Source organism: Pongo pygmaeus, chromosome Y (genome assembly GCF_028885625.2).
Source record: "Pongo pygmaeus isolate AG05252 chromosome Y, NHGRI_mPonPyg2-v2.0_pri, whole genome shotgun sequence".
In the NCBI taxonomy this organism is placed as follows: domain Eukaryota; kingdom Metazoa; phylum Chordata; class Mammalia; order Primates; family Hominidae; genus Pongo; species Pongo pygmaeus.
Window position 1 is genome coordinate 28,981,234 of NC_072397.2, and position 19,417 is coordinate 29,000,650.

The following is a 19,417-nucleotide window of genomic DNA, read 5'->3' on the forward strand; positions in this document are numbered from 1 at the left end:
TTCAAGTTTATTTGCATAGAGGTGTTTGCAGTATTCTCTGATGGTAGTTTTCATTTCTGTGGGATGGGTGGTGATATCACCTTTATTATATTTTATTGCATTTATTGATTCTTCTCCCTTTTCTTCTTTATTAATCTCCCTAGCAGTCTATGGATTTTGTTGATCTTTTCCAAAAACCAGCTCCAGCATTCATTAATTTTTTGAAGGGTTTTTTGTGTCTCTATTTCCTTCAGCTCTGCTGTGATTTTAGTTATTTCTTGCCTTCTTCTAGTTTTTGAATGTGTTTGCTCTTGCTTTTCTAGTTCTTTTAATAGTGATGTTAGGGTGTGAATTTTGGATCTTTCCTGCTTTCTCTTCTTGGCATTTAGTGCTATAAATTTCCCTCTACACACTGCTTTGAATGCATCCCAGAGATTCTGGTATGTTGTGTCTTAGTTCTCCTTGGTTTCAAAGAATATCTATTTCTGCATTCATTTTGTTATGTACTCAGTAGTAATTCAGGAGCATGTTGTTCAGTTTCCATGTAGTTGAACGTTTTCAGTTAATTTCTTAATCCTGAGTTCTAGTTTGATTGCACTGTGGTCTGAGAAACACTTTGTTATAATTTCTGTTCTTTTACATTAGCTGAGGAGCGCTTTACTTCCAACTATGTGGTCAATTTTGGAATAGGTGTGGTGTGGTGCAGAAAAAAATGTATATTCTGTTGATTTAGGGTGGAGAGTTCTGTAGATGTCTATTAGGTCTGCTTGGTGCAGAGGTGAGTTCAATTCCTGGGTATCCTTGTTAACTTTCTGTCTCATTGATCTGTCTAATGTTCACAGTGGGGTGTTAAAGTCTCCCAATATTACTGTGTGGGAGTCTAAGACTCTTTCTAGGTTACTAAGTACTTACTTTATGAATCTGGGTGCTCCTGTATTGGGTGTATATATATTTAAGATAGTTAGCTCTTCTTGCTGAATTGAACCCTTAACCACTTTGTAATGGCCTTCTTAGTCCCTTTTCATCTTTTTTGGTTTAAAGTCTGTTTTATTCGAGGCTAGGATTGCAACTCCTGCCTTTCTTCGTTTTCCATTTGCTTGGTAGATCTTCCTCCGTCCCTTTATTTTGAGCCTATGTGTGTCTCTGCACGTGAGATGGCTTTCCTGCATGCATACAACACACTGATGGGTCTTGACTCTTTATCCAATTTGCAAGTCTGTGTCTTATAATTGGAGCATTTAGCCAATTTACATTTAAAGTTAATATTGTTTTGTGTGAATTTGGTCCTGTAACTATGATTTTAGCTGATTATTTTGCTCGTTAGTTGATGCAGTTTCTTCGTAGCCTTGACGGTCTTTACATTTTGGCATATTTTTGCATTGCCTGTTACCAGTTTTTCCTTTCCATGTTTAGTGCTTCCTTCAGGAGCTCTTTTAGGACAGGCCTGATGATGACAAAATTTCAGCATTTGCTTGTAACCAAAGTCTTTTATTTGTCCTTCACTTATGAAGCTTAGTTTGGCTGGATATGAAATTCTGGGTTGAAAATTCTTGTCTTTAAGAATGTTGAATATTGGCCCCCCTCTGTTCTGGCTTGTAGAGTTTTTGCCGAAAGATCCACTATTAGTCTGATAGGCTTCACTTTGTTGGTAACCCGACCTTTCTCTCTGGCTGCCCTTAGCATTTTTTCCTTCATTTCAACTTTGGTGAATCTGACAATTATGTGTCTTGGAGTTACTCTTCTTCAGGATTATCTTTGTAGTGTTCTCTGTATTTCCTGAATCTCAATGTTGGCCTGCCTAGCTAGATTGGGGAAGTTCTCCAGGATAATATCCTGCAGAGTGTTTTCCATCTTGTTTCCTTTCTCCCCGTCACTTTCAGGTACAACAATCAGACGTAGATTTGGTCTTTTCACATAGTCCCATATTTCTTGGAGCCTTTGTTCATTTCTTGTTATTCTTTTTTCTCTAAACTTCCCTTATTACCTTATTTCATTCATTTCTTCTTCTATCACTGATACCCTTTCTTCCTGTTGATTGCATCAGCTCCTTAGACTTTTGCATTATTCACGAAGTGCTCGAGCCTTGGCTTTCAGCTCCATAAGCTCCTTTAAGGACTTTTGTGCATTGGTTATTCTAGTTATCAATTCATCTTGTTTTTTTTTTTTTTCACAGTTTTTAAATTCTTTACCATTGGTTTGAATTTCCTCCTGTAGCTCGGAGCAGTTTGGTGGTCTGAGGTCTTTTTCTCTCAACTCATCAAGGTGACTCTCCATCAAGCTTTGTTCCATTGCTGGTGAGGAGCTGCGTTCCTTTGGAGGAGGAGTGGTGCCCTGCTTTTTAGAGTTTCCAGTTTTTCTGCTTTGTTTTTTTTGCCATCTTTGTGGTTTTATCTGCTTTTGGTCTTTGATAATTTTGATGTACGGAAGGGTTTTTGGTGTGTATGTCCTTTCTGTTAGATAGTTTTCCTTCTAACAGACAGGACACTCAGCTGCAGGTCCATTGGAGTTTCCTAGAGGTCCACATCAGACCGTGTTTGGCTGGGTATCCACCACGGTGGCTGCAGAACAGCGGTGGCTGTAGAACAGCGGACCTTGGTGAACCTCAAATGCTGCTGCCTATACATTCTTCTGGAAGTATTGTCTCAGAGGAGTACCTGGCTATGTGAGATGTCAGTCTGTGCCTACTGGCGGGTGCCTGCCAGTTAGGCTGCTCAGAGTTCAGGGACCCACTTGAGGAGGCAGTCTGCACATTCTCAGATCTCCAGCTGCATGCAGGGAGAAACATTACTCTCTTCAAAGCTGTCAGACAGGGACAATGAAGCCTGCAGAGGTTACTGCTGTCTTTTTGTTTGTCTCTGCCCTGCCCCCAGAGGTGGAGCCTACAGAGGCAGTCAGGACTTCATGCGCTGTGGTGGCCTCCAACAATTTCGAGCTTCCCAGTTGCTATGTTAATCTAATCAAGCCTGGTCAATAGTGCACCCACTCCCCCAGGCTTGCTGCCGCCTTAATGTTTGAGCTCCGATTGTTGTGCTAGCCGTCAGTGGGACTCCGTAGGCATAGGACCCTCCAAGCCATGTGCGGGATATAATCTCGTGGTGTGCCACTATTTAAGCCTATCTGAAAACACAGTAGTAGGGTAGGAGTGACCCAATTTTCCGGGTGCCGTCTGTCACCCCTTTATTTGACTAAGAAAGGGAACTCCCTTACCCCTTCCACTTCCTGAGTGAGGAAATGCCTCGCCCTGCTTCTGCTGGAGCACAGTGCACTGCAACCACAGTCCTGCACCCACTGTCTGGCAATCCCTAGTGAGATGAACCTGGCACCTCAGATGGAAATGCAAAAATCACTCATCTTCTGTGTCGCTCACACTGTGAGCTGTAGACTACAGCAATTCCTATTCGGCCATCTTGGTTCTACACCTGGCTGGGTTAGGGTTAATGTTACGTTGAAGTTTAGGGTTACAGAAGGCACGGGGCATCTGGCTAGTGTATTAGGTCATCACTCTTTTTTGCAGAAGGGAGGACTGAGCCTTGCACCCAGAACTTTTCTGGGTCTAAGCTCAGGACCATCTTAATGCTCATTGTGCAGCCTCGTAGATTTGGAGCCAGAGGAAGTTGCCTTCTGAGGCCACAGCTTTTCTAAACGTCAACCCGGAGCTAACCAAATCCACAGTAGCTTGTGTTTGAGAGTGGGAGGTGTTTTGAGGTAGTCTCTGGAAGGTCCAAAGGAAGGGAAGTTAGTGACGGCTTACACCACAGACATACTTTGTTAAAACTTAGAGGTAAAAGTGGAAATAATTAAATGTTGGTGGTCAAGCACTCTGTGTACCAGCCACAAGTGGAGACTGAGTTGGCACACTCTCCCACACCAGCAGGAGAAAGCAACCTGCAGACTCTGACTTCAGTCTCTGGTGCTAGGGTTGTGTGAGATCTGGAATGACAGCAGCATTTAAAATCAGCAGAATTCCAAATTGCTTGTCCTATTGAATCCTGGAAAGGCTGTTGAGATTGATGGTTGTGGCAGTTCCTTTCTCAAAGAGGGAGGCTGAGGCCCGTGAGTGGCGAGCCTGGTTCATGTGGCCTGGGGTGACTGGGCTAAATGTAGTGTCCACTTCTGTACTTTACAGTCTTTGTTGTAGCACATATGGGCTGTGCTCCTCCCTCCAGGCCTGTGTCCATTAGTGACCACAAGAATCAGGTTCCCAGGGCATGAGGGTCTCCTTTGTCTGGGAGCAGAGACCAGGTTGGCTCCAGGCAGGTGCCTAGTGAGGACTGAATTATAGGGGACCTAGGAGAAGAGGGGGCGCAGTATCCCAAATCACACACTCTCCTTGCCAAAACAGCTAGATTGTGGGAAAATCCACACTACAATCATGGGCTCGCTTTCCATTCACTGCTGGAGCTGAGACCGGGCAGAGTTTGCCACAGCCACTGTCTCCCCTGGAGCTTGCCTGTCATCTCCACATGGCTGTCCTCAGCCTTCCTCTTTCTCCTCCAACTCTTATGCCTCCTGCACATTTTAACCTAGGGGAAATGCAAGTCAAAACTACAGTAAGATACCTCTTCACACCCATTATAATTGCCAAAAAAAAAAAAAAAGCTAACAGTTGTTGAAATGGAAGTGGGAAGTGGGAATATGTGAAAGAAAAATGCTGCAGCTGCTGTGGAAAATAGTTTGGTGGTTCTGCAAAAGCTAAATATAAAATTACCATAGACCCCCCGAAATCAACTCCAAGCTATATACACAAAAAGTGTAAAAGAGGCATTCAAACAAAAACATGTATACATATGTTCATAGCAGCATTCACAATAACTAAAATCTGCAAACACACCAAATAAATGTCCACCAACAGAAAATAAGAAACAAAATGTAGCATGTCCATACAACGGCATACTATTCAGCTGTGAAAAGGATTACAACTCTAATGCTACAATGTGAAGAAACTTAAATTTTGGCTCAAGAATCTGAACGCAAAAGTCACATAATGTCTGATTTTATTTATATAAATATTTAGAATAGGTAAATCCACAGAGATAAAATGCAGATTATTGGTTGCTGGTGTCAGAAAGAGGACAGATTGGGTAGGAGCTTCTTAATAAGTAGGGTATTTCCTTTTGGAATAATGAAAGTAATTTGGAACTAAGATGCGGTAGTCGCACACACACATGCACATACTAAGGATCACTAAGGAATTCATTAAGAAACAGTTAATTGTATATTATGTGAAGGAATTTGACCTCACTAAAAAGACAAAATTTCTTCCTCAGCATTCCCTCAGCAAGGTGAGCTCTCTTTCCACAGAGTGCTTGTAGCATGGGGTTCTGGTCCCTCCACAGTCCAGAACTGCCTGCGGCCAGGGCAGCCACACATTAGACATGAACTCATGCCACCCTGTCCAGCAGCTCCTCGACCTGTTACCAGTGGAACTTATCTGAGTTACTGGCGTCAAATCTATCACGGTCTGCAGTAACGTCAACTCTTGTCTCCTCAGAAGAAAGAATTTGACTGAGGGGAATAAAGTAGCAAAGGAGACTGAGAAAGGTTTTACAGAAAAAGTGGATGTTTACTTAAAATGTTTTAGAGTAAGAAAAAATGAAGAGTGCATTTGGAAGAGATCCAAGTGGTCGATTTGAATATATGCCATATATATGACTTGCAAATATTTTCTCCCATGCTGTTGGTTTTCTTTCCACTATACTGACAGTGTCCTTTAATGCACGAAAGTGTTTAGTTTTGAAGAAGCTCAACTGATCTATTTTTTCTTATGTTTTGTGTTCATTCAGTGATATAGCCAAGAAATCATTTACAAATCCATAGCCAATATGAACATGAAAAATGTTCAAAATCACTAAGCACTTAATACATGAATATCTAAACCACAATGAGATTACTGCTTTATCGCCATTGGAATTTTTCTTTTTTTTTTGAAGAAAGGTTTGAGAGTATGTGGATAAATTGGAACCCTTGTACATTGTGAAATGGTGGTGATGGTTGCATAATTTGAGCACAGTTAATGCTTCCAAATTATACACTCAAAAATGTTTGAAGTGGTACATTTGTTTATGTATGTTTTTCCACTTACAACAAAAGCTTCCTCAGAAATTGTCCTAAATTAGTTGCACGTGTGATGAAAGAAGACGCTCCTCTCCTATCATGAGTAGAAGCCTATTTATTTATTCACGCCAGTATACACACTCCTGGCTCTTCCACACACTCAGCATGATCTCATCAAGCAGAATGAGTCCCTTCTCAACTGGCCCATTTGTGCTTCTTTCCATCATTGCATTCTCCTTTTCAGCTCACTACCTGCCCACTAAAAACAACTGTAAATTACAAGTCTGCTTACTGTCTCTAGAAACATTTCTTCTCTGTAACGTAATAGAAATGAAATCATACAATATGTCATCTCTTCAGAGTGGCTCTTATCACTTAGCTTTATTTATGCCCGATTCATCCATGGCTTTGCATGACTTCATAAATCACTCCTTTTCTTTTGATGAATAGTATTTCATTTTATGAATTTACCTGTCTTGGTTAATATTGAAGGGCATCCTGATTCCTTAAAATATTTGGCCACTGTCAAGAGAGCAGTTATACATAAATGCATGAGGTTGTTGGTTAGATGTGAGTTTCCAAGTCAGTTGTCTAGATACCTAAGTGTGCAATTGTTAGCCTATATGATGAGACCATGTTTACCTTTGGAAAAAAACTGCCAAACTGTGGCAGAAGAAAACAACCATATTTTAAAGTTGCTGTACAATTATGCATTCCTTCAGCTCAACAATGGATGAGATTTTCTGTTGCAGTTTTGATTATATTTAAAAATAAATTTAGACATAGTATAGCTGTTTAGCGCTCTCACTTTTATTTTAATTTGCCTTCCCCGAATGGCAGGTATTGTTGAGCATGATTTTGTTGTCATTGTTTGTTCATTAATCTATGGTTGCCGCCAAAAAGCATACGTGTGTTGTGCCACAGAAAACCAATTTTAAAAAACGTACTCCCAGCTCTACTTAGTAAAAAATAATAAAATTATTCTAGTGCACATAGTCATTTATCTGCTATTTTTTCTAATCTCATGGTGACTACAATAAAATAGTGAACTGTAGCTAATAAGACAATGTGGTGTATTAGCGTGATTTTTCCCTGTGTAAAAGTCCCTTTCAATCAAGTGATTTCTTTACGGATTTCAAGGGAGCAACACGAATGTCCAGAGTACAAACTAGTTTCTGTTGTAATTGAAAACAAGCTCTGATTTCAGCTTCACTACATATCTTGCAATGCTGAATCACTGATAAAAATTAGAACTATGATGGTCTTGGCTCTTAAATCTGCTTCTACAAAAGTAGGCCAAAATTTGAAATCACATGTGTTTGGTCTGTTAGTTTTTCATCTTTCACAAAACATTCCACTGCATCAGAGTCAAATTTGAAGACTGAGATTCATTTAGTAATGGTTCACTAACTGTTGTTTCTTTTTGCATTTAGATATCACAAGTAATTGTTTCAGCATTACACGTTTTAAATAAAAGCCACAAAGAATGACAGATGAAATTAATCCCATGAATTTGTAATGACTGGCTATTTGGCTTTTACTTACTACTGTTACTGTGTTTTCTGTCTTGGGAATACCAAAATAGTAATGCATTGTACCAAGCATTCTAAAATAACTGCCTAAAAATGTAATTGAATCCTTTTATTGTTTGTTTTGTTTTGTTCTGTTTTGCTTTTTTGTTAGTTTGTTTGTTTTGAGATGGAGTCTTGGTCTCTTCAAATGGCTGGGGTGCAATGACATGATCTCACCTTTGGTAACCTCAGCTTCCCGGGTTCATGCAATTCTCCTGTCTTAGTTTCCTGAGAATCAGAGTTTATGGACCCAGCCACCACTACCGGCTAATTTTTTACATTTTTAGCAGAGAGCTTGTTTCACCATGTTGACCAGGATGATCTCAAACACCTGACCTTAGGATATCCACCTGGCTCAGCCCCCCCAAAATGCTGGGATTACCGGTGTGAGCCACCATGCCTGGCCACGCCAGTTCTTTTAGTTCTTTATGGAATCAAATGTAGGTTGAAAACCATCTTTCCTTATACTTGTCAGTGCCTCAAGATTGTTAGGATAAATATAAAACTTCCAACCAAAGGATACCTGTTGGCATCCAGAATTTTAAGAAAAGTTGTGAAATAAAATATCCAGCTTCTGGCTCTTTCCTGGTGAGCATGTTCAATGGCTGGGGAATCCTTGGAACCTGGAGGAAGGGTAGAGCTGGCGTAGGTGGGGATGATCTTTGGAGCCACTGCCACTCTGGCAGCCACTGCTGCTCCTCAGGAAATGGCTTGGAGCCTCAGCCTTCAGAAGAAGTAACAGAGGCTCAGCAAGGAGTATTTTGTGTGCCAGGTTTTCCATCTCCATGTCTTTTTTGGTGATGTATCTATTCAGGCCTCTACTTATTAATTGGGTCATCTTATTTCTTTGTATGTTGTGCATAAAAGTCACTTTTCAGATGTGTTTCCTAAATTTTTCTCAGCGTGCAGCTTGTTTTTTTCTTTTTCTTTTTTTTTTTTTTTTTGGTTCTCTTAACCAGAACATAGTTTTGTTTTATTTTGTTTTGTTCTTTTGCTTTTTTTGAGATGGAGTCACACCTTGTCACCCAGTCTGGTGTGCAAAGGCGTGATTTCAGCCCACTGCAACTTTTGTCTATTATGTTGAAGGGATTCTTCTGCCTCAGTTTCCTGAGTAGCTTGGATTACATGTGCCTGCCAAAAAAGCGCACCTTTTTCTTTTCTTTTCTTTTTTTTTTTTTTTGTTTTTAATTTTTAACAGAGACAATGGGGCAGTCAGTTACTATGGGATGAAACGAAGGGGTTTGAATGTAGAAATGGAGACAAAGACAAAAAAGACCTGTTTTAAAACAGGGGACAGGGGGCTCATTTCTTCTAGTCAGCAAAGGCCTTGAGCTTCTACAGGCCTTGATATTTATTAGGCAGAATCAACAGGGAGGAAACGTAATTGTTGGTCAGCTTCTTGATTTATCACAGCCTCACATAACTGCTTTCTTTATACTACAGGCTTCAGATGTTCCTATATATTACCACAAGAAATACTGTGCTTGAGGTATGACTGCCTTCGGCATTCCTTCTGGCACCAGACGTGGTGTGTCAGGTTGCCAACATGCTGCTTTCATGAGAACAGTTCCATCTCTGTTCATAGACCCTCCAGTCATTACTGAGTTGGTCACAACCCTCATTCGTTTGGCCTCCAACGTCTTCTTCTTTTTGTTTTTGCATTAATTGAGTAAAGATAATTGCAGGCTGTGCAGCTCTCAACTGCTTTTTGGTGGTCCAGCTGCTTTTACAGACAATGAACATAAAACAGAGACATAATAACATTACTCTGATAATCACAAAAAAGACATTGAGGTGATGTTTGGAGGAGGTCCAAAGGTTAAGGCTCTCTAAGTCTTGCAGAAGTTCTGCCCAAGTTCTCAGAGATGGCTGAAATACTTGGGTATGCTTATTCAAATTAAGAATTTTGCTTTGTAAATCAAGTTTCCATGGATATTCCCTTTGGTTTTCTTCCAAATTGATTACACAAATATGAGTATGCTTAAAATGACAATGCAATTGCTGCCGCAACTACAAGTTTGTTCTTGGTTTCCTAGCCACAGAACTGTAGTCTTCAACATTGCTACTTCTGTGTGTATCTCAGTGTTAGGTTTATTTTTAAGCATCCATGCATGGTCGGCTGTACACATCCAATTTTCTACACATTGAGCTGTTTGAATGGAGCTGCACATTGCTACTAAGCACACCACAACAGAAGTGATTAACTTACCTAAGGAAAATTACAAAAATTTTCATGCCTAAAGCTCTGCAAGCACAGGGAATAAGCTGAGTAAGAAAAAAAGTTTACAAAACGGAAGTCAGAGGTGGCCACCCAAGGCTCAGAGAGATTTACAGGAATCCATAATCCAGGATAGTGACCTAGAATTACTAGGGTGGTTATGCTGCATGTTTGTACTGTGCTATGATTAAGGGAATAAAACAGTTGGCAGGAATCACAAGTCAATTGGGCATCGTTTACCTGGAGTTGGTCCTTTTTGCTGTTCGAAAAACATAAGTTTAAAAACACAAATTGTAATTGAGTGGTAATGTTTTCTACAAGGCTAAGATTAAAACTCTGTTCAGCACAATTACTGTAATTAGACAGTGTTCTGACACAAATGCTGCCATTCATATAGCAGAGTGCTGCCTTCCCTATCGACTCCTGAATTGGACCTCTCTTTCCTTGGTAATGCCATTGAGGCAAAGGTGGGCTAAAGCCTGTCTCATGCCAAGTGAACCTTGCCGCAGATTGGGATTGAATCCCAGCGCAATATAGTGAAGAGATGCTGACCAGTGTCAGCGAAGTTTATGCCACGAGGTCGGATTCTCATCTCTCCCATCTAAATGTCCACACGGACCCAGAAAATAATGTCTCCCATTAGCATGTACTTTTGTCTAGTTGGGGGCCAAGACACTGGGTTCAAAGAGGGGGGTAAGAATTATCAAAGGGAGCCCATTCTGAATAATTAATACAATTTGGGGGATGGGGCTGGGAGTGATTAGTAGCTACACCAGTGATGTTAACAGAGCTAAGGCCTAATAGGTTCATCTTTTTTTCCATGGTAACTCAGCCATACTTGGGATTAATTTGCAAGGCCACTGCAGTTGAGTGATGTACCCTGGGTGACGCATAAAGGAAGTCCCTCCAATGGAGCCGCATAATTGATAATCATTGTTCTGAGAGTCTAATTACTCTTTGTCAGGGGGTGTTAGGGGTCCTGGTGCCCGTGCTTCCTGATCATGACAGATGTCAGGGGGAATGTCACTCCAAATTACAGTTGATAATACTGGGGGATTGGGAATATATGTCCAATATGTGTTTGTCTCTGCACAAGGAAAACCTACTGCAAAGGATGTTACAGGTAGCGTGGCCATAAACGTGAGGTCAGGGGTGTTTGCCTGACCGTGGTGCTCCAGCAATTTCAACTGACTCATGGCTTGTAATGAAAGAGTCGGATCCATAGTTGGGATCCATGGCTCTCTCCAGTCTCCCTTTACATGGTCACAAACACATTGAGGGCACCCACATAGATTATCCACCTCCTGTAAAAACACAAGCATGCCCTCGTCCTTACCTCAGTAAATCTACTGAGCCTTTCCATCGTCCTTAGGGGGATTTTCATAATATTTTTGGGTATACTTTCCTTTTTCCCTATAACATTTACCAGTGTCGTTCTGCCGTAGTCTTACTATCTGTGCCAGGAGTCAAAAAATTTAAAGTAAATAAGTAAAAAAAAAAATTAAAGTAAAAGTAAAGGTATTTTGTTTGAGGGGGTAACTGGTCTCTTGTTTCCCCTTTCTGTCTTTTTCAGCACACCTTGTAATGTTTGATTTGCCCGCTCTATAATTCCTTGTCCTTGGGGGTTGTAAGGAATTCCTGTTTTATGAGTGATTGACCATATCTGTAAAAAATTTAAAAAGCGTGACTAACATAAGCGTGTCCATTGTCAGTTTTTAATTGTTTACAGACCCCCCATATGAGCAAATGATGACAGACAATGTCATTATACATAACCAGCTGTCTCACCTGGTTTGCAGGTAGCATGCCGCGTATGAGAATAAGTGTCTATAGTCACACAAACAAGGGAGAACTTGCCAACGGCAGCTTTGTGAGTAAGATCCATCTGTCAGATTTCATTTGAAGCTAAGTCTCATGGGTTACAGCCTTCTATGGGTGTGACTCCAGTGACATGCTGACAAGGAGGACAGGCTTGCATAGGCTGCAGCCTGGCTGTTAGGCAAATGAAACATGCGAGTAAAGGCAGAGTTTTGATGCAGTAATACATGAGAAGGTTGAGCTTGTTGAAGTGCAGAACTAATCAATTTATTGGCTCTATCATTACCTAGAAATAGTGGTGTAAGGAGTTGTGTGGGAGAGCAAATATGAGAAATATAAAAAGCAGCACAAGAGCAAACAGCTTGTTGAAGTCTTAGAAACAAGTTAAACAGCTCTGGTTCTAGGGTACTTTTAATAGTGGCAGTCCCAATATGACCGGCTACATTTACAACATAGGCTGAATCACAGAGAGTGTTAATAAGAGATGAAGCTGTGAGCTCTAAAGCCTGAATAACTGCCGCCATTAGTTCTGAGCGTTGAGCTGAAACTCTGGGGTTTTTTATTATTTGAGCATGGTTAGCACCATAAGTAGCTTTGCGACCTTTGTAAGAGCCATCAGCAAGTAGGTCTGGCTGCCTGAAATGAGCTTGTGACGAGTAATCACGGGGAAGATGAAAGGTTGAACTTTTAAAATTGCAAAATTTTGTCTGATGGACAATGTGTATGTATTATTCCTACACAATCTGAAAGAGCAATTTGCCAACAGTCAACATTTACCATGCTGCAGCCTGTTGTTGGGAATCCAATATTTCTCCTCATGCTTTTAGACTGACTCTAAAAGGAGAACAGTAATTTTGTCTGGATCATGTCTCTTAAGCGATTTTGATCTATCCCTACCCCTTGTTATACACTGAGTAGTTAAAGAAAGATAAACTTGTAGAGACTTTACTCTCTGATTGAATTTCAAAAAAAGCCATTCTATTACAATTACATATTTTTCTATGATCTGGCCTAAAAGTCCTGTTGGAGAATGGGGGGTAGAAAGAATAAAGGGAACCAAGAGCTTTTGCGGCTGTAGCTGGCAGGCATGTGATTGCTGATGAATCTGCTCCACAAGCTGTAACTCAGCTTCTGTTTCCTTAGTAAGTTGCTGAAGCAGCTGGTTTGTCTCCTAAGCCCATTGCCCCTAATGAAGAATTTCCATGGAGTGTCTGAGTGTTTGAGTTGATGAGTAGCAATACCTAGGATTGGGCACAGCCGATTTATATCTCCTAAAAGTTGTTGGAAATCATTGAAGGTTTGTAATCTGTCCGTACGGAGGACTATTTTCTGAGGTCGAACATTTGTTTCAGTAACAATAGTGCCTAAGTATTGGTATGGGGAGGTTGTTTCTACATGTTCTTGAACTATTTTGAGATCTCACCCTGTTTTGCTTCTCTCAACAATTGGGGTAATAACTCTTCCATTGGAGCAGCCAAAAGGATTTCATCCATATAATGAATGAGGTAGGCAGTAGGAAATATATTGCGAGGCTTCTTTAAGGACTGTCCTACAAAACGCTGCAGTAGCGTAGGACCGGTGAGCATGCTTTGGGGTAAAAGTTTGCTTATCCTTCTCATGTAAGGGTATAGTAAGGAAATAATCTTTAAGATCTACTACCATGGGAGGTCAATCACTTGGAATGGCTGCCAGGAATGGCGGACCTTGCTGTAATGCACCCATTGATTTAATCTGTGCATTAATAGCTCTCAAATCTTGCAGCAATTTGCTGGCAAAACGGTCTGTTTTTAGATACTAAAATTTTGCTGAAGCTTTACACTTGTGTTCATACATATGTATATGTGTGTATATATATCTATATGTGTGTATATATACATATGCACATACACACACATATGTATGTGTGTATATATACATATGCACATACACACACATATGTATGTGTGTATATATATGTAACATGCACATATGTAATATGCCCATATGTAATACCCAGGATTCATGGATGTACACCTATACACTCTGGTATGTGTATATAGATGGTATGTGTGTATGTACGTATATAGGTATACACATACCCACACTTATGTCTGTGTATATATAACAGATGTGTATATATATACACACATGTATGCACACATATATATAAGTGAGTGTGTATATATATGTATATATGCATGCTCTGTCTATAAATGTGTGTATATATATACACACGTACGTAGTTTACATACATATATGTATAAACATATATGTGTATGCATGTATATATGTTTGTGTATACATATAATTCCTAATTCATTATTGATATATAAAATTATATATATATATATATATATATATTTAAAATTCCTTGTTTGTCTCCTAAGCCCATTCAACCCAAAAACTTCCAGGTATGTGGGAAGCCAAAGAGAGATTATGCAGTAGTTAGATTGCAGCAAGAGTCTTTAATAGAGTTTGAGTCTTTATATTATTCCTGGCTTCCCTTACGCTGGTCCTAGCAAAACATTGACATCCTCATAAATAAGATGAATTGACTTTGAAACTTAACATTCTCTTCTTATTTAGATATCAATGTAGCTGGATGCAGAACAGTTGCCTCAAAGATAAAAAAGAAAAAAAAAAGATTCCATTCGTTTCCTTCTTTTATAAAAACTTCAGCAACGAGGTTGGAATTTGTTTCTCAAGGGCAGCATCTTGTTGACTGTTGAAAGTGGAGATTCTCTGCTTACAGATGGGACACAGAGTCTTATAATTATTAGTGGGACATGGGAGGAAGAGAAAGTTAGAAACTAGACATTATGGGCAAAGGGCTGACAAGGCTCTACACAGAGAAAAATCCTATCTTACTAGGTGGCAATGTAGGATCTGAAAAATTAGATAAAAACTCTGATTCCAAACACTTTTCTGTCAAAAGTTAGAGAAGGGGGGTGAAGCCAAGATGGCTGAACAGGAACAGCTCCAGTCTACAGCTCCCAGTGTGAGCCACAGAGAAGAGAGGGGATTTCTGCATTTCCAACTGAGGTACCGGATTCATCTCACTGGGGCGTGTCAGACAGTGGGTGCAGGACAAGGGGTGCAGTCCTTGTCCTTGTCCGAGCATGAGCCAAAGCATAGTGAGGCATTGCCTCACCCAGGGAGCACAAGGGGTCAGGGAATTCCCTTCCCTATTCAAAGAAAGGGGTGACAGATGGCACCTGGAAAATCAGGTCACTCCCACACTAATACTGCGCTTTTCCAATGGTCTTAGCAAACGGCACACCAGGAGATTATATCAGACACCTGGCTTGGAGGGCCTACACCCATGGAGCCTCACTCATTGCTAGCACAGCAGTCTGAGATCAAACTGCAAGGCAACAGCGGGGCTGGGGGATGGGCGCCCGTCATTGCTGAGGCTTGAGTAAGTAAACAAAGTGGCCGGGAAGCTCGAACTGGGTGGCGCCCACTGCAGCTCAAGGAGGCCTGCCTGCCTCTGTAGACTCCAACTCTGGGGGCAGGGCATAGCCAAACAAAAGGCAGCAGAAACCAATGCAGACTTAAATGTCCCTGTCTGACAGCTTTGAAGAGAATAATGGTTCTCCCAGCACGCAGCTTGAGATCTGAGAACGGACAGACAGCCTCCTCAAGTGGGTCCCTGAACCCCGCATAGCCTAACTGTGGGTCCCTGAACCCCACATAGCCTAACTGGGAGGCACACCCCAGTAGGTGCAGACTGACACCTCACATGGCTGGGTACTCCTCTGAGTCAAAACTTTCAGAGGAACGATCAGGCAGCAACATTTACTGTTCACCAATACCTGCTGTTCTGCAGCCTCCACTGCTGATACCCAGGGAAACGGTCTGGAGTGGACCTCCAGCAAACTCCAACAGACCTGCAGCTGAGGATCCTGACTGTTAGAAGGAAAACTAACAAACAGAAAGGACATCCATACCACAACCCCAACTGTACGTCACCGTCATCAAAGACCAAAGGTAGATAAAACCAGCAAGATTGGGAAAAAACAGCAGAAAAACTTGAAACTCTAAAAATCAGAGCACCTCTCCTCCTCCAAAGGAACGCAGCTCCTCATCTGCAATGGAACAAAGCTGGATGGAGAATGACTTTGACGACTTGAGAGAAGAAGGCTTCAGATGATCAAACTACTCCGAGCTAAAGGAGGAAGTTTGAAACCATGGCAAAGAAGTTAAAAACCTTGAAAAAAATAGATAAATGGCTAACTAGAATAACCAATGCAGAGAAGTCCTTAAAGGACCTGGTGGAGCTGAAAACCATGGCACGAGAACTACGTGATGAATGCACAAGCCTCCGTAGCTGATTTGATCAACTGGAAGAAAGGGTATCAGTGATGGAAGATCAAATGAATGAAATTAAGTGAGAAGAGAAGTTTAGAGAAAAAAATAATAAAAGAAATGAACAAAGCCTCCAAAACATATGAGACTATGTGAGAAGACCAAATCTTCATCTGATTGGTGTACCTGAAAGTGATGGGGAGACAGGAACTATTATCCAGGAGAACTTCCCAAATCTATCAAGGCAGTCCAACATTCAGATTCAGGAAATACAGAGAATGCCCCAAAGACACACCTCGAGAAGAGCAACTCCAAGACACATCAACTGTCAGATTCACCAAAGGTGAAATGAAGGAAAAAGTGTTAAGGGTAGCCAGAGAGAAGATTGGGTCACCCACAAAAGGAAGCCCATCAGACTAACAGCAGATCTCTTGGAGAAAATCTACAAGCCACAAGAGACTGAGGGCCAATATTCAACATTCTTAAAGAAAAGAATTTTCAACCCAGAATTTCATATCCAGCGAAACTAAGCTTCATACGTGAAGGACAAATAAAATCCTTTACAGACAAGCAAATTCTGAGAGATTTTGTCATCACCAGGCCTGCTCTAAAAGAGCTCCTGAAGGAAGTGCTAAACATGGAAAGGAACAACAGCTAGCCTGCAAAGACATGCCAAATTGTGAAGACCATCAAGGCTAGGAAGAAACTGCATCAACTAATGAGCAAAATAACCAGCCGACATCAAAATGACAGAATCAAATTCACACATAACAATATGAACTTTAAATGTAGATGGGCTAAATGCTCCAATTAAAAGACACAGACGGGCAAATTGGATAAAGAATCAAGACCCATCAGTGTGCTCTATTCAGGAAACCCATCTCACGTGCAGAGACACACATAGGCTCAGAATAAAGGGATGGAGGAAGATCTACCAAGCAAATGGAAGACAAAAAAAGGCAGGGGTTGCAATCCTAGTCTCCGATAAAACAGACTTTAAACCAGCAAAGATCAAAAGAGACAAGGCCATTACATAATGGTAAAGGGATTAAATCAACAAGAAGAACTAACTATCCTAAATATATGTGTACTCAAGACAGGAGTGCGCAGATTCATAAAGCAAGTCTTTAGAGACCTACAAAGAGACTTAGACTCCCACACAATAATAATGGGAGACTTTAACACCCCACTGTCAACATTAGACAGATCAACGAGACAGAAAGTTCTCAAGGATATCCAGGAATTGAACTCAGCTCTGCACCAAGCAGACCTAATAGACATCTACAGAACTCTCCACCCCAAATCAACAGAATATACGTTCTTTTCAGCATCACATCACACCTATTCCAAAATTGACCACATAGTTGGAAGTGAAGCACTCCTCAGCAAATGTAAAAGAACAGAAATTACAACAAACTGTCTCTGAGACCGCAGTGCAATCACACTAGAACTCAGGATTAAGAAACTCACTCAAAACCGCTCAACTACATGGAAACCGAACAACCTGCTCCTGAATGACTACTGGGTACATAACGAAATGAAGGCAGAAATAAAGATGTTCCTTGAAACCAATGAGCACAAAGATACAATATACCCGAATCTCTGGGACACGTTCAAAGCAGTGTGTAGAGGGAAATTTATAGCACTAAATGCCCACAGGAGAAAGCAGGAAAGATCTAAAATTGACACCCTGACATGACAATTAAAAGAACTAGAGAAGCAAGACCAAACACATTCAAAAGCTAGCAGAAGGCAAGAAATAATTGAGATCAGAGCAGAACTGAAGGAAATGGAGACACAAAAACCCCTTCAAAATATCAGTGAATCCAGGAGCTGGTTTTTTGAAAAGACCAACAAAATTGATAGACTGCTAGCAAGACTAATGAAGAAGAAAAGAGAAGAATCAAATAGAAGCAATAAAAAATGACAAAAGGGATATCACCACCGATCCCACAGAAACACAAACTACCATCCGAGAATACGACAAACACCTCTACAGAAATAAAGTAGAAAATCTAGAAGAAATGGATAAATTCCTCGACACATATATCCTCCCAAGGCTAAACCAGGAAGAAGTTGAATCTCTGAACAGACAAACGACAGGCTCTGAAATTCAAGAGCTAAAAAGCAACTAAAGAGCTTCGACACAGCAAAACAACCTACCATCAGAGTGAACAGGCAACCTGCAGAATGGGAGAAAATTTTTCCAACCTACTCATCTGACAAAGGGCTAATACCCAGAATCTACAAAGAACTCCAACAAGTTTACAAGAAAAAAACAAACAACCCCATCAAAAATGTGGGCGAAGGATATGAACAGACACTTCTCAAAAGAAGACATTTATGCAGCCAAAAGACACATGAAAAAATGCTCATCATCACTGGCCATCAGAGAAATGCAAATCAGAACCACAATGAGATACCATCTCACACCTGCTAGAATGGTGATCATTAAAAAAATCAGGAAAAAACAGGTGCTGGAGAGGATGTGGAGAAATAGGCACACTTTTAAACTGTTGGTGGGACTGTAAACTAGTTCAACCATTGTGGAAGTCACTGTGGTGATTCCTCAGGGATCTAGAACTAGAAATACCATTTGACCCAGCCATCCCATTACTGGGTATACACCCAAAGGATTATAAATCATGCTGCTATAAAGACACATGCACATGTACGTTTATTGTGGCAGCACTCGCAATCACAAAGACTTGCAACCAACACAAACGTCCAACAATGATAGACTGGATTAAGAAAATGTGGCACATATACACCATGGAATACTACGCAGCCATAAAAAAGGGTGAGTTCATGTCCTTTGTAGGGACATGGATGAAGCTGTAAACCATCATTCTCAGCAAACTATCTCAAGGACAAAAAAACAAACACTGCATGTTCTCACTCATAGGTGGGAATTGAACAATGACAACACATGGACACAGGAAGGGGAACATCACATACTGGGGCCTGTTGTGGGGTGGGTGGGGGGAGGGATAGCATTAGCAGACATACCTAATGTAAATGACGAGTTACTGGGTGCAGCACACCAACAGGTCACATGTATACATGTGTAACAAACCTGCATGTTTTGCACATGTACCGTAAAATGTAAAGTACAATTTAAAAAAGAAAAAAATATTCTTCCATCGTTTTATTTTGAGCCTATGTGTGCCTTTGCACGTCAGATATGTCTCCTGAATAAAGCACACTTAGTTTATTTATATTTAAGGTTAATACTGTTATGTGTCAATTTGATCCTTGCATGGTGATGCTGGCTGGTTATTTTGCATATTCTTGATGCAGTTTCTTCATAATGTTGTTGGACTTTATATTTGTTATTTTTTGCAGTAGCTGTTACCAGATGTCCCTTTCCATATTTAGTGTTTCCTTTAGGAGCTCTTGTAAGGCACTCATGGGGTTGACAAAATGTTTCTACATTTCCTTGTCTGAAAATTATTTTATTTCTCCTTTGGTCATAAAGCTTAGTTTGGAT